At 42.1% G+C, this 14092-nt stretch overlaps 1 protein-coding gene across 2 annotated transcripts in view; it reads left to right on the top strand.

The window, feature by feature from the left end:
- YWHAE (tyrosine 3-monooxygenase/tryptophan 5-monooxygenase activation protein epsilon) overlaps positions 1–14092 on the top strand; it is a 958490-nt gene that overhangs the window by 134364 nt on the left and 810034 nt on the right. The gene's annotated exons all lie outside the window — the stretch shown is intronic.

Here is a 14092-nt window from a genome sequence, read left to right on the forward strand (position 1 = left end):
ATCTGGGGCAAGAAAAGACTGAGGATATGACGTCTGTCATGCGCTTTTATACCCTGACGCTCTGTCAGGGCTGTGCGCCCATGACAGACGTCAGCCTAATACTTTGGTATTCGGGCCGACCGAGGACAGAGGACTACCCATAAGTAAGGACTGCAGCAATGTGGATCTTCGAACATCTACATTTATGGTAGGTACAAAACTGTACTTTTTTGCGATTGGAAGGGATTTATCAAACAGCTTTCAAAGTTACCCAATAAAATATGGGTAGCTGTGAAAGCTATTGACTTGTGTTCGCTTCTGTGTAATTTGTAAAATGTATGTGGTGTATATATGTAGTGTGGTGCACAATGCAAGCATGTTTTATCAGAACTAAACATGTCCCGATACTCTGGACTTGAGAGCCAATGTATTAAATGCTACTTAAGTACAAAGTCTTTCCCAGCTCCCGACTCCTGTAGGGGCTATCGCCGTTGACCTCTTTGCCCTAGTATGATAGGAAGCCTTGCAAAAGGCGCACTGCAGTGTGTATGGTCACAGCCCAGTGGCTAGTTTCATTGTCCTGGTTTTCACACTGCAAGCCTTTCAGGACTCTTGTACCCCAAAGTGCTTTATCCATTCCACAGTTGTGGGAGTAGTTTGAGTAAGCAGATGGGTGAGCTCACTAGTATTTCAGCTGTAGAGAAGAGTTTAGTATATAAATGAGCTCTATCAGTTGGACACTTCAGCTGCCTGTTGCATTACTTGGATATTCCATTTCAGTAGTGGTCAGGCTCTGCCACTGCATAGTAACAGTTCATGGGTTATTAGTGGCTGTGTTAGTGTTTGTGGGGGGGGGGGGGGGCACTTTGAAGTTCTGTTTTGATCATGATTGACATGCTCTTGTGCTGAGGTCTCTCTGTAGAGAAGCCTTTAATTTTGAGGATGGCATCTCTTATGTCAGCACTCCTACAGTAACTTGATCCAAAGTAACCTTTGTGCTTCCTTGCATATCCCTGTGAAAATGTTTCAGAATGGATTGGGTGCTACTCTTGGGACCCACCCTGTTTAAGTAGTCATGGTACTTTATCTCTGAGATGAGTGGGCACCATATTCTCAAACCCACTTCCTGCTGCCCCAGGTGGAAGGTCTGTGGTGTGTGCTAGTCAAGCTCGAACCTTATCAGTTGCATGGTCCCTCTTGATGCTGCATTTTACTGTTTGCAGTGGTTTTTCAAGTGGGTTCTCTGCTTAGGTACTTAATATTTTTTGTGGGTTCTGTCTTCTGTTAACCATTCTACTCTTGAAGCTACAGCTGTAAATTGAATTGGTTTCAGTTTGCATTTTTTCTGACAAGTGGATTAATCTGCATATTTAATTGCTATGCTTTAGTCACATTTGAAGCTTGAAACAAGCAGCCAGCTGTGTGAATTTTGAGCTTGTGATCATTTAAACCCAGTGAGCGTGGGGGCTGATTTCTGCAGTTCTTGTAAGAGCATTTTATTGGCTACAGCTTTAGCAGTTTCCAACTTTAATGGGTGGGTGTATACAGTATAACACAAGCCATCCTTTACTGTTTTACCCTAAGTTTGTGAAGCTGAAGTTCCTGTGTACAAGCTGAATCCAAATAAAGCATTTGGACTTAATTTGTATCCAAGGAAGTACTTTTATACTACTGCAGGCTCCCCTTTCTCATTTTTCTCTGCTCATTTTACTGGACTCTAAGATCAAACAAAGCGGATCCAACGAGGTGAATAATTCCCAATAAGGTCCAGACAGTGCCACAAGTTGAATGAACCACACTTTTATAAAACAATGCAAAATGGTCAAGCACATTTGTCCAAACACACAGGACTTCAGAGCCATTTACCATATGTAAAACCTCTTAAATAGCTGCTTTTTTCCTGAGTACTGGTACAATGGATGTGTTGATACCTAGTAAGGGTGTAGCGTTAATTGCCATTTCAGCTCTCATTCATCCACTTTATTTTCCCAGTACCCATCCTTCTCATTCTTAACCTTTTCCAAAATTCAAAACAAACTTATAGTCTTGCCCACAATTAGTATGCTTGTGTAGAGCATTTTTCTCATTGCGCCTGATGGCATACAAATGTTCATAAATAAGTTTTGGAAGACTCCTGGTAATATTTCCTATGTAAAAATAGTTGCACTTTGCGCAAATTGCAATGTACACTAGTCCCACATGGCCACAATTGCCTGTCTAATGAATGTTAAAGGATCACCCACAGACTGGTTTGCTCTGTAAAATGTGGCTGCAATAATTGCACCTTCCACATTTTTTAGTTCCATCCACAGCCCTCCCTTTTGATTTAGGGTGCTCAAGGTAATGTTTTGAATACAAAATTAGGGTTGTCCTAGTGTCAATCTCGACATTACCTCTGAACATAACCAAATGTTTGGTCAGTTTCTTTCAAGGCCCTACTGTGTCCAATGTATTGGATAACTATTGAATTTGTCAGCTGTCTGAGTTGACTACTTTATTGGGTGCAAATGGAAACTGAATAAAGGAGTGTAATTATGAAAATGATTTTTCCTTTCTCAAGAACCCTTCAGGATACCCTCTCTAGAAACATAGAAGTTCTCCAGCTCTTATTTAAACAAGGAAATGTCAACACATTCTCTGTGTCCATTTTTGACCCTTTACAGTATTGTTTTTGGAGTAAAAAGGGTGCTGACTAGTGTAACTTCCTGTACAATTTGGAACCAAATTTTTGTTCCACCCTGTCTTTAAAAATTGTAAAGGCTAGATAGCAGAGTCATCAGAATGGGGGTGTAGGTATTGCTAAAGAAGGAATTGTTCATCAGTTGTATGAATCCTTTCCATTCACAAAATAAAAATATCCAAAAACCTTAAGTAAATGCACCAGTATTGATCAAAGCCTAAAGTAAATGTTTTTCTCCCACGCATATATCACTAAATTAGCGTAAATTGGAGCAGTTGGCACCCATAGCTACACCCCTAACTTGACAATATTAGTTTACGAATGTCATGTAATTTCCATAATTTCAGTCACAAAATTGGTTGGTGTAGCATTTAAACTAGTTTCAAACACTGCTTCTCGAAAGAGGTGCAACCCTTTGTCAGATGGATGAAAAAGTCTAGCAGCTGTAGAAAATCTAATTTCATTCAGTGTAGAATTCTTGCTTAATTTTTCCTAAAATCCCATTAATCCTTCAAAATATAATCAATAGGTTTCATAGCATTTTGAATATAGACAAGTATAGCAAGGGAATGTTGTACTATTTTTTTAGCTGCCACAATTGACCAAGGGTTTTTTCATTACTTTTATGTACCTTTGGTATTCAAAATACTGAAGTAGTTGGATGTTCACTAATCAAGAATTTGTGCACTTCATAACACCTTGGTACAAAATCTTCTGAATTGTACCTTTGTGATATTCACTTGGTTGATGGGATACGGTTTTGTATTTACATGTCTTACAAAATAGACATGTCAATCATAATCCTCCTTGTTTACCATCAACGTACCCCCCCCCCAAAATCTTGTTTCATCACCTGTATGGAGTCATTATGACGTTCCTGATTTTAACAATTTTGTCTCATTAAATTGTAAAATTTTCTGTCTAGAAGTATGGAAGTGTTGCTGTGTGTCTTGAATATAACATCTCATAGCTCAGTATTATAGGGTATGTGGTTGGTTAAGACTTTTTTTTTTTTCTTTTTGACAGTCTCCTATTTTAGCCATCCTTAAAATACAACTGAAGGTTTTAATTTCCTTGTAAATTAAGTTCTCTTAGTGTAGCCACCAAATCAGTCCTTTTAGCTGGTACAAATTTTTTACCTTTTTTAAATGTAAAATGTGTTTTTGTTACAGTATAAATGTATTAAAGCCTTCAAAGCTCATTTTACCCTCAAACGCTGAGATAAGCTGGTCTTTGTATTATGTCAACACCCAATTCACTTTTTGATTCTTGTTCCAATAACCCTTCTCCCTGGTTTTCATGTTGGTTACTGCATCAGGTTGATAAACCTTGTTTGTTCTTGCCATTTCTGTTTGAGATTTTTTTGATCTCCTCAATTCTGTGTTCTACAGCAAGCACTTAATCTTAATCTTGATTTGTTCTAACAAAACTTCCTATTGCTTCTCTGGGCCCACCAATTAAAAACCTTGTAGCACCTGTAACATGTCTAGGAATTAAATAAGATTTTGGAAGAGGGTATACCAAGTTACCACTCCTTTTCATCCTTTTCCAGTTTTTTCCTTTTCATATTCACCTGATTTTCTACCCTGTCGCACACTTTCATATCTTTCCACAAATTTCTCGAACATACCATCAAGAATGACATTTTAATTCATTCACTATCAAAAAGTTCATTAATGTCATTCAGTTGTAATAAATTGAGTAAGTTCAGTGCCATGCCTGTCGAACATGGCTAATAGTTTGTCCAATTCAGACTGTTCAAGTGATAAACCGTTTGGGACTCATGCGAAGTCCCCAAGGGACCAGTTTCCTTGTTGCGCAGTCAAAAGCATTATCGCCCTGTAAATTTCATGCCTTCATAAGAACAGTTTCAAGTTCATAATTTGTTCTGGATGGATTTGTTTGTACTCTGCTGCTTTAGTGTATATGCTCTTTATCTAGCTAGGTTAAAACTACTCTTTGGTTCAATTCCAGTATTTTGACCCATCCTCTGACCACAAGAAAGATTCCTGCAAAGTCAGAAAAATTCCTTTTAGGTTGCTCTGTCATTTAAATGTAGTGTTTTTTTTTTTTTTGTAATAAAATGTTTGCATCACTTTTGCTAAGGCCCTTGGGGAAACTTGGTCCGTCCAAAGTTCCTTTTGACTTCTGATGTCCTCATTTTGTTGAATGGGGCTACAGTTATCACGTTCTTGAGAATTTGCCCCAGTTACCACTTCCATAGTGCAAGGAATCTTTTTAGTAAATGTTTGACCAAAGAATCTCACCTACCCACTGAAAGTAACACAACTGAGTATTGATGCAGTGGACCATTGATACCTGGTTAGGTTGTAGAGTACAACTTTAATTGCCATTTCAGTTCATATTCTCTTACCTTTTCCAAAATTCCAAACTGGAGTCTTGCCCACTAATTAGTATGCTTGTATAGGGCATAAACTTTCACCCAATAGCATACAAATGTTCATAAATGCATTTTAAACTCCTGGTAGTTTTTTCCTATATAAACGTTTAACAAATTGCAGTGTTCACTGATCCACAGTGCCAAAATTGCCTGTCTAAACTAATACATGCCGCTAAAGGATCACCCACAGACAGTTTTGCTGTGTAAAATGTGGCTGCAATAATTGCACCTTCCACATTTCTTGGTTCCATCCACAACCCTCCCTTTTGATGATCTAGGGTGCTCAAGGTAATGTTTTAAATTCCAACTGGTTTAATGTACAAAATGACCTTTCACTTACAGTAGTCTACATGCTGCCACTACTGTGCCCTTTCCCCACTGTAGTGTGATCCTGGAGTTGGTATATGTAGTTAGGGGGGTGTGGGCAGTGTAGCACCCCACCTAGTGTGGTTTTATATGGTCTAGTTTAAAATTTAGTATGTTGAAATTCAGTATTATGGGTTTGTCTTATGGGTTTCAGTCAAGTGACTTCAGTATTTTGAAATTTCAGTCTTATGGTCTCAGTAAAATGAGCCTTTTATCATATGATGGGGATCGATGTGTGTATACGTGTCTATCTTGTGTATACATGTCTAGATCTGTGTGCAAGGGTATGTGTGGTGTAGTGTTGACATTCATGGTTTTGGTTTTCATCTTTATAGTGTCTATACTGAAGTTTGATATTTCAGTATTTCAAGATTTATAAAGTGAATCTGTGTGTAAAATAGAAATGCAGGGGTAAGTTCAAAGACCTGGCAGGGGGGGGGTATTTAAGAACGTATCATACAATCAACCCCCCAAAATTTTTGGGAAAATGTAAACCAACTACTAAAACCCACCCAAAAGCCTACCCCGAACCAACCACTACTGACAAAGTTCCCATTGAATTCGAAACTCCATTCAACTTCCACTTTGTGAACTCACTTCTGTCCTTAGTATCGCAGGACAGTTCCTACCTCACTACCCCCCCCCCTCCCCAACACAAATAACACTAATACAAGCTTTACCCTCAAAAGTTTCCACCACTTTCAGTCAAAAGCATGCTCTCCAAACAGCCGACCTACTCCCCAGCTATTTCTTGAAACTCTCAGCAGATGCTATTGCTATCCCAATCTCCACTCCTAAACAGATCAGTTGTTGAAAACTGTGCCCAAACTCTCTGGAAAATATCCTATGTTACACCCATACATAAAGGCGGGACCTCCATTAAACTTAACTACAGACCTATTGCTTTACTCCCCGTGACCAAAATCCTAGAAAAATGCATCCTTGCCCAGGTGCTAAAATCTCCTAGACAGCAACATCCGGTCACCTACTCTGCATGGTTTCAGACTTGCCCCATAGTACCACTACAGCCCTCCTCTGCTTCAGACATAGTAAACCATCTCAAACTAAGTCCTGCAGTTGTCAGCTTTTTTTTTTTTTTTTGGGATGCGTCCAAAGCATTTGACAATCTCAAACCAAATTTTGCTAAACTAAACCAGTATCACCTATCAAATTCCACTCTTACCTGGTTCCAAAGCTACTTAACTGACTGGTACTAAGCTGTGAAATGGGAGAATTATCTCTCCTCAGCTGCCCATAACGGAGTCCCACAGGGTTCTATCTTAGGACCACTACTGTTCAGTTTTCACAAATGACCATACCTCCACACAGCATGCATCTATCATTCAGTATAGAGATACTACCTTAATCTGTGCTGCACAAAACATTCCCACCCTCCTGCAAACAACTCCACTAGCGTTCTCTGACATTGAAAACTACCTTACAAAAGCCCAACTTATCCTCAATCCAAGGAAGTCTGCTTATGATAACCAGTTCTAACAAAAGCACCAAGTCAGTTCGATATGTATTCCACAAATGCTACTCCAATCGCTCCAGTGGCACAGGCTAAGCTATTGGGAATAACCATAGACTCTCACCTAAAATTTGGTAAGTCATCTCAACTGTACTAAAAAAGTACATGCTAAACTGGGATCACTGTACCGTACCAAACCATTTCTTACCAACAACACAAGATCGGCCATTGCTTGCTCCCAACTTCTGTCCACCCTACTCTATGCATCTCCCAATGTTCATTGTGTAACACTTGGGTTATCCTGCGGTCAGGCGGTCCCGCAGTCTGCCAGAGTTCCAAAGTCTTGGTCCGGCATCGGTTGCTGTCACATCCTCCCTGATGTCAGTGCGACGGGGGTATACAAGATGCAGCAGACACCATTTTCTTCAGTCTTTCTTGCCGTGCGGTGCCCGAAGCAGTTGGCAAGTGCCGGTCGGCCGACTCTTGAGTTTCATTCAGAATCCAGAACCGAAGTCTTCTAAAAAAGCCAAGTACCCCGTTGGGAAAACTTTCTTGCCTCAGACCGATGTCAGTAAAAGTTAATAACTGTATTTCTTGTGGGAAGCAAATACCTCATAAGGATTTCCACTCCTATTGTATTCTATGCCTAGGCCCTGACCACGACATCGCTGGTTGTCTGTTTTGTGCTAGGTTTAACAAGCGCACTATTAAACGTCTGATTTTGACCGACATTATTTTGGTAGAAAATTCAATTACACCATGCCGTCGGAAATTCCGACTACCGCAATGCATAAAATGCACAAGGACCAGCATCAGAGGCCCAAAACTGACTAGGCCTCTTCTAGGCCGGTTGCCGGTTTTCAGCGAGGCACCTACGCAGCCCCTGACTACCGCTTCCACAGAACCAGACTGCCTCCAACTCCCACGTGGAGCTGGCTGGGCCTTCGGACGCAGTAGGTCTTCAGCTTACCAATCCTAAACCTACAGAGGGAATCTTAAGTAGCTGAGCAATCCACAGTTAAGAGGGTGTTTTCAGACCTACCCAGTTAACCATTAAACCCTCAAGTCTAAGCCCCCCCTTAAAAGCACAGAAACAGACACAACTCTCCCAGGACAGGCTTCCATGCCTAAAACAAATGCTAAACATGGCAGAGAACCTAATCACTCTGATCAGGGGGTCCCATCCCCCTCCTGATAACAGACCCAGACGGGATGCAGACTGAATCTTCTGACCAGGTGTCAATTTCCTCTGACCTAGGATGTTCTTTACCCCCTTATGAAGATTCTGATGCTGAGGAATAGATTCAGTCAGCCTCTCCACCTGAGGATTACTATTTTGGGGAGACCTTGCATACCATGAGGGAGCATTTCCATTGGGGAAGGTCAGGATCACTCAGAATCCAAGAAAAGGCTCAGACTTCCTTTTATTGCCTCAGCACAGACCCCTTGCTATCCTGCCAGGTCTAGACATTGTGGATGTGTACACTGAATCCAGTTTGAACCCTTACTCCTTACCCCCAGACCCAGTTAAACCTGATAGATATTAGTCCCGGACTCTCTCAAATTTCTGTACAAAAGCCCTGTTGCTGACCCTGAAACTTTCTCAGGGACCCAAAGGGATTAAGGCCTCATCGGCAAAAAACCCAGTTCCCTCTGACAGATTCCAGAGCTTTAGACAGATGGGGAAAGAAGGTATGTACGTCTGCAACTTTAGCAATGAGAGCCTTGACTTGCCAGTTTCACATGCTAAAATATCAGTAAGTTTTGATGTCTCAGTTGAAACAGATGCTTCCAGATTCAGGTACTCCTAACTTAAAAGAAATGCAGGATTTATTGCATGCTGCTGAACAAGTGGGAAAACATACTTTGCAATGTAGGTTTGACTCCTTAGAGGCCTCCTGTAGAGCAGCAGTTATAGGCTCAATCATTAGAAGGCATGCTTGGTTAAAAGAACATACATTACAAGATCATGTTATGGTAAAATTATTGGATGCACCTTTGCAGCGGGATGTGCTGTTTGGAGTTGAGGCAGAGGAGGTATTGAAGATGGGAGGATAAGGCAAAATCTATGCAAACGGTGAAAGATTTCTTACAGGTTCAGCCTCCTCGTTTTAGCAGAAATTGGCCAACAAAATCTGTCCTTTCCAGTCAGGCAGACCTCAAAGGGGGCAGATAGACGTCCAAGAGGTAGAGGTCAGACGCAAGGGCCTTACAGGCCTCAACAGTGGGGCACACCAGGTCAGAAAGACAGGCCTCAACCTTAAATACTCAATGACTTTCCACTACAGCTGCCAAACAGTTCTCTCTTGGCAGCCCCCTTAGGAGGAAAATTGGCACTTTTCTATCACAACTGGCATTGCATCACCAAAGACGAATGGGTTCTCAACATTGTATCTCAAGGTTACAGGTTCCATTTTCACACCCTGCCAAGGCTAAAAGGATTGCCAAATCTGCCACCAAATCAATGGGCAGAGGCTCAAAGAAATTACAGCACTAGTGGACATGAGAGCTATTCAAAATGTACCACCACAGGAACAAGGACAAGGATTTGACTCTAGACTTTCTGGTTCCCAGAAAGGACAAAGCCTGGAGACCCATTCTGGACCTTCACTAAAAACTTACCTGGATGTACCGTAATTCGAGATGTTGACACTACAGCAGCTTCTTCCCATGCTGGGCAAGAAAGCTTGGCTTATGACATTGGATCTCAGAGGCATATCTGCATGTCCAGATCGGACAAAACTGCAGAAGATGCCTCAGATTTCTAGCTGGTTCAATGCACTATCAATTTTCTGCACTGCCCTTTGGCTTATCTACTGCGCCCAGGGTGTTCACAAAGTGCCTGGCACCAGTAATTGCATTTTGTAGGCAAAAAGGAATTCAAATTTATCCATACCTGGACGACTGCCTGATTTCAAGCAGAGAGTAAGGACATTCTACTAAAAGCATCTGGCGTACGTAAGTTAAGTTGCCTGGGGTACACAGTAAATGAAAAATCAAAACTAGTGCCCTCACAACAGATAATATTCCTGGGTGTCAGCTTGAACACAACGGCCCAGATGGCTTATCTCACGCCAGACAAGCAAGGACAACTGGCTCAATATTTTCAATTAATGGTGACAAAGACCCAACTCCCTGCAAGAAAAATTCTGCAGGCCTTGGGCTGCATGGCATCTTGCATACTAATTCCATATGCCAGACTGCATATGAGGAAACTGCAATGGTACCTAAAGAGCGTATGGTCTCAACACTGTCAAAGTTTGGAAACAGTTTTACCACTAATTCCTTGCCTACAGCAGGAGTTTCGATGGTGGGCAAAAGCCTGTCACCTCAAGGGACAGCCTTTCACTCAACCCACAGCCAGGCAAACACTGACAACAGATGCATCAGATTACACCTGGGGAGGACACATGGCAGGAAAATGTATCCAGGGTGAGTGGCCCACAGAGCAAAGACATCTCCACATCAATCAAAAAGATGCTAGCTGTACAAAATGCTATTGTAGCTTTCAAGGACCTACTGCATCCAGGACAATTGCTACTAAAGACAGACACCACCACAGTTGTGGTACATAAGCAAGGGGGGTGCACACTCCTACACTCTGCAGACCAGCCATGACCTTGTGGAACACTGCTCTAAACTTCCAAGTTCATCTGCAAGCACAATTCCTGCCAGGAGAGAAACGCACTGGCAGACTACCTAAGCAGAAACATTATGGACCCACACGAATGGAAACTATCCACAAATATTCAGAATAACACAAAAATGGGGGAGCCCGGACATGGAGCGGTTTTGCTTCCCCAAAGAACTGCCAATTACAGAAATTCTGCACAAGGAGCTACCATCCACAAGCATGGAAAGTGGATTCCCTCTCATTCAACTGGAAAAAACTACAAGTATAAGCTTTCCTTCCTTTACTTCTCCTCCCAAAGGTACTCATAAAAGCCAGGCAGGAAGAGCCAAAAATGATACTGATTGCACCAGACTGGCCATGCCAGCACTGGTACCCAGTCTTAAAGAACTTTGCACGAGAGACTTGAACCTCAGCACTGAAATAAATAGGACATGCTGGAGGGACAGATTCATAACCCAGAGGCTCCCTTCACTCTGGAATAAAATCCCAGTCCAGGTTAGGCAGAGTCCCTCATTGACTCTCTTCAAGAGGAATCTTGAGTGGATGGGAGATCGTAGGTTTACCCCGGGTATCACTTCTGTGTCACTGTTAGATAGAGGCACAGTATACTAACCTCGAAAAAGGGCATAGCAAAATAAATTTAAAATGGGTGGCGAAAGCCAAACATTCTGGCTAGGCTTATAAATGCCCTAGGGCAGATAGCCTAGTATGAACCTATAAGAACACCCTGGATTTTGCCTCAAAATCCCAGAGTTGCTGACGCAGCACAACAATCAGATACTTCACAGCCAGCTAAAGACCTTAAACCTAGCTGCTTGGAAAATTCCCCAGTCAAGCAAGCAATGCCTCTCTCCAAAGCTGTTATGGATGTCCTCCTGGAGGCCAGAAGGCCTAACACCAGGAAAACGTACACTGTTAAATGGAAGAGATTCTGCGCCTGGAACAAAGCACACAGCCTTGACCTTGTCCCAAACATTCCTCATACTGCAATACTTAACTGCGATGCTGGACAAGGGCCTCTTTCTCATCCAAGATCCACGCCTCCGCTATCTCTGCTCATTACAACACTGATCCACCAATTTTTCTAATCCTTTGCTCAAACAATACCTCAGAGGGGCTAAAAACATAAGACCGCCCCGTAGAGCACCTACACCAACTTGGGACCTCAACTTTGTTTTGGAAAAATTAACTCTACCTCCTTTTGAGCCAGCTAACAGCAGAAATAAAAAATCTCTTGGGAAAACTGCGCTGCTACTGGCAATTACATCAGCACGACGTTTCAGAATTACAGGCACTAATGGCAGTGGAACCTTTCCTCTTCCACCAGGACAGGGTGCTTTTAAGAACCAACCCTACGTTTATGCCAAAGGTGGTATCAAGTGTGGCTCTGAGCCAAACTATTCACTTGCCAACTTTTTATCCAAAGCCACAGAACAAAGGGGAGAAATTGCTACATTCTTTGGGCATTCACACAGTTACGCTTCTACTTGGACAAAACCAAATCAGAAAATCTGAGCAATTATTGGTAGCATATGCTGCAGGAGCACAGGGAAAAGCCATTTCAAAGCAGACTATTTCAAAATGGATAGGGCACTGTATATGTTTCTGCTATACCCATCATGGGAAACCTGTACCTAGCAGCATTAGATCTCACTCCACTAGGGCAACAGCCACTTCAATTGCCTACCTCAGAGGAGTACCTACCAAGGATATTTTGGAAGCAGCAACATGGAGTTCTGTGCATACCTTCACCAAACATTACCATTTGCCTTTATACTCCAAATCCAGAGCTGGCTTCGCCACTGCTGTGCTGCAGGGCCTTATAGCCACCCCTAATGCCTTAGAGCCAGCCTCCCTACCTTAACTTTGGGATTCCACCCAAGTGTAATGACTGCAGCATTGTAACACTGAACATAGTACAGTTTTGTACCTACCATAAATGTATATGTTCGAGTGACACTGCTGCAGTCCATCTTACCCTCCCTCCCCTCTAGCTTTCTGATACTTACCTAGTACATCTACCCCTTTTAACTATGGGGAGTAACCTAAAAATGGTTGTTTGCTTTTCTTTTGTATTGTTTACTAGCAATTTGAATTGCCTACCTATTTGGGGGCACCTGACATCTGGGGCAAGAAAAACTGAAGAAAATGGTGTCTGCTGCATCTTGTATACCCCTGTCGCACTGACGTCGGGGAGGAGGTGACAGCAACAGACGCTGGACCAAGACTTTGGAACTCTGGTAGACTGCAGGACCGCCTGACTGCAGGATAACCCAAGTGTAATGACTGCAGCAGTGTCAACACTCTAACATCTACATTTATGGTAGGTACAAAACCTGTACTTTCTGACTAATCTCAACAAAACTGAACTAGGCAAAATGGAGGTCTGCTATAACAGAATTGCCCACTTTCCTGCAAATTGCTCGTATAGAACTCCTCCCTGTACTGCTTTGAGATGGCTCCACTGGCTTGAACTGCCCACCCTCAACCTACAATCAGCTCTGTCTCTGTCATTTTGTGTATTACCTCTCGAATAAGTGTCCTTGCCTCAAAAACCTAGTACAACATAAGTCAGCCAAAAGGCCTCTTAGATCATCAAGCAAACTACTAGAAGTCACCAACTGCTATATTATCTTTGGAGATGCACTATAGTAGTTAAGTGGCTAAAAAATGGAACTCTCCCCGCTAGCATATAAAACGCATCATCCAAAGCCTCCTTTAAAAACCTAATTAGGCAACATCTCAAGCAAAGTTGGCAGTGCCATGATTGCTCCCCATGCTAGTGAAAACTGATAAGGTACACCTACTAAACCTAGAGTACTTGATAGTTTTCACTCTTACTTGCAAACTCTGGCTAATCTACAATGTATGTACTGTACCTGTGTACTATATGTATTCTACCTATGTTCTAAATTTCAGCAGTACACCAAAGATCTGTTAAATATTTTCTTCTCTCAATTGTAACTGCTGCATACCACTGTAAAAAACTTGTCTATTGTAGTTTGTGTATACTGAAAGTCCTAAATGCCTAAATGTATCTGTTTGTTTTTTCTATGTGGAGCTTTTCTCCCTGGGCCTCTGCCGAAAAAGGGCCTTTTCGGCTCAGACACCCCCTGTTAACAAATGTAAAGTGTAAAGTATGTGTGTACCAACTCTGAGATCACACCACATAAGGGTAAGGGCACCCGAACCAAGAAATGCTATATTTTGAAAAATCTGTTTAGTACAGTGTTCTAAGGTGGACTTCCAGTATTTCAGTACAATCCAGTAGATATCCTCCTGGGATGCGATGGTAGAATCTCAAGGGTATTGTCTACCCTTTTTGGCAGCCTTGGTCTTAAGATTCTGACTTGAAACCAAACCAGAGTGACAGCTGTTGCTCAGTGATGAGCCTGTACAGAAAACTGCACTCCCTATGGGCACGGTTTACTTGGAAATGCATAAATGTGCCTAATCGTGGAGGCCTGGTTCAGTACCATAGAGCGCACCCTGTGAGTTCAGGGTTTAACATCACATTTTCAGACCCACTGCACTAAATGACACTAGAGGAGTCCAGTCTTT

Source organism: Protopterus annectens, chromosome 13.part0 (genome assembly GCF_019279795.1).
Source record: "Protopterus annectens isolate FY-2018-M chromosome 13.part0, PAN1.0, whole genome shotgun sequence".
Lineage (NCBI taxonomy): Eukaryota > Metazoa > Chordata > Ceratodontiformes > Protopteridae > Protopterus > Protopterus annectens.